Source organism: Schistocerca cancellata, chromosome 2, assembly GCF_023864275.1.
Source record: "Schistocerca cancellata isolate TAMUIC-IGC-003103 chromosome 2, iqSchCanc2.1, whole genome shotgun sequence".
Taxonomy (NCBI): domain Eukaryota; kingdom Metazoa; phylum Arthropoda; class Insecta; order Orthoptera; family Acrididae; genus Schistocerca; species Schistocerca cancellata.
This window is the reverse complement of record NC_064627.1, coordinates 958845748-958847908: the sequence shown is the minus strand read 5'-3', so window position 1 is coordinate 958847908 and position 2161 is coordinate 958845748. Positions and strand designations below refer to the sequence as shown.

The window sequence follows — 2161 nt, the reverse complement described above, 5'->3', positions numbered from 1 at the left end:
CGTCCAGACTCTGTTTCAAAACATGTTTTGTCAATGCAGTTTATGGCCGTTCGTTGCAAACTTTGAAATGGATGTAACAGGAGAGGTAACAAACGGTTAATGGAAGGCTGTGCTTCCGCCCTGTATTATGTTAGCAAAGGACATGGCAAATGTGTGGGAAAGAGGCCACGAAACTGAATATTTTTCTGTTTTCTGGCAATTAACTTTAAAGTCTCTGATTGGTCAAATCAGTTTGCAGTGCAAAGACCATTCTCTGAGCTTAGAATGCCGGGCTCCAGCTCGTGATTGGTTGATACGAAATTGGGGGAAGTCAAAAAAGAGAAATGTGCTTTTTGAACCAATCTGAGGAGAAAAAACAGAGAAAGGGAGATCGACACTCTTGCACAAGTCTCTTGTACTGGCGCTTCGCTAGTAAAGAACTGCAGGTCTCTACCTAAATGATGAGACTTGTGTCCTTTGCTAGGGTGCGAGTTAGAGCCTGTGCCAGTCACCATCTGAACCGTAAGAGGTACTGCTTATATCATCACGGTCACAACGGGTGACGCATGCGTGTACTTATTTGTCTTGAGTCAGCCGTCTAAACATTTGATGTATTCCGACACGCACAGTCATGGCACAGAGTCAAAATGGTCTGGCAGACCAGCAAACAGGTCCACCTGCACACTGAAATCCATCGAGGTTTGAGACGCTCTTAGGGAAGTACCTGCATTCTGAATTAACCGAACGCGAGACTGTGTACTTGCATTTTTCGGGAACGCAGATTTAATAACAGATTGCCGCCGTCCATGACTTCAGTTGCCGAACGCATCATAGTGTGCCGGTTTCACCAGTCGGATGGTAAAGTATTCACTGTATATGGTAAATATAGATGCTTGGTGGTGGCGTAGTTTGATGCCATAACCTGGATTCACGTGTATGAAGGGAGATAGAGGGAGTTTTGTTCTGGTTAGTGCCGTGTGTCGATCCCCAGCAGATCACTTAGTCCACCATAGATCCCATTTAATAAAGCTTTTGTTAAACAAATGTTTTTTTGTGTGATGTTTCTTTAATAATTTTGTTGTCTTGTCATGTTTAAGATCAATAAATCGATTGTGAATTAGACTACAACTCCTCCCTAAGTTCTAATTAACAGTTCCTTCACATTTTTATGTCTGTCTAGATCAGAAACATAAGGAGTAGCTGAAACTTCCTGGCAGATTAAAACTGTGTGCCCGACTGAGACTCGAACTCGGGACCTTTGCCTTTCGCGGGCAAGTGCTCTACCAACTGAGCTACCGAAGCACAACTCACGCCCGGTACCCACAGCTTTACTTCTGCCAGTATCTCGTCTCCTACCTTCCAAACTTTACAGAAGCTCTCCTGCGAACCTTGCAGAACTAGCACTCCTGAAAGAAAGGATATAGCAGAGACATGGCTTAGCCACAGCCTGGGGGATGTTTCCAGAATGAGATTTCTACTCTGCAGCGGAGTGTGCGCTGATATGAAACTTCCTGGCAGATTGAAACTGTGTGCCCGACCGAGACTCGAACTCGGGACCTTTGCCTTCCGCGGGCAAGTGCTCTACCAACTGAGCTACCGAAGCACGACTCACGCCCGGTACCCACAGCTTTACTTCTGCCAGTATCTCATTCTGGAAACATCCCCCAGGCTGTGGCTAAGCCATGTCTCCGCTATATCCTTTCTTTCAGGAGTGCTAGTTCTGCAAGGTTCGCAGGAGAGCTTCTGTAAAGTTTGGAAGGTAGGAGACGAGATACTGGCAGAAGTAAAGCTGTGGGTACCGGGCGTGAGTCGTGCTTCGGTAGCTCAGTTGGTAGAGCACTTGCCCGCGGAAGGCAAAGGTCCCGAGTTCGAGTCTCGGTCGGGCACACAGTTTTAATCTGCCAGGAAGTTTCATATCAGCGCACACTCCGCTGCAGAGTGGAAATCTCATTCTGGATAAGGAGTAGCTGTTTCACTTGGTGTCCACTGCGTGGATCTTTACGTTATTAACAATAATCTTCTTTCAAACATTGAGCCATGCTGCGTCTATACATGTCGGTAAGTGCGAAAGCGTTACCGATGCTTGGTTTGTAAGCGAACTGACCTCTGTATTACGTCCCATTAATGTTCGATGTGAACCACTGCGTGCGATATGGGTGTTCAAATCGTTCACTCGAATTGT

At 46.3% G+C, this 2161-nt stretch overlaps 2 non-coding genes across 2 annotated transcripts; one reads left to right on the top strand and one right to left on the bottom strand.

Annotated features, from left to right (window-relative positions):
• Positions 1-1508: 1508 nt before the first annotated feature.
• Trnap-cgg (transfer RNA proline (anticodon CGG)) lies at positions 1509-1583 on the bottom strand. Its single transcript has one exon. It is a non-coding gene; the product is annotated as a tRNA-Pro (tRNA).
• Positions 1584-1791: 208 nt separating this feature from the next.
• Positions 1792-1866, top strand: Trnap-cgg (transfer RNA proline (anticodon CGG)). Its single transcript has one exon. It is a non-coding gene; the product is annotated as a tRNA-Pro (tRNA).
• Positions 1867-2161: the final 295 nt, after the last annotated feature.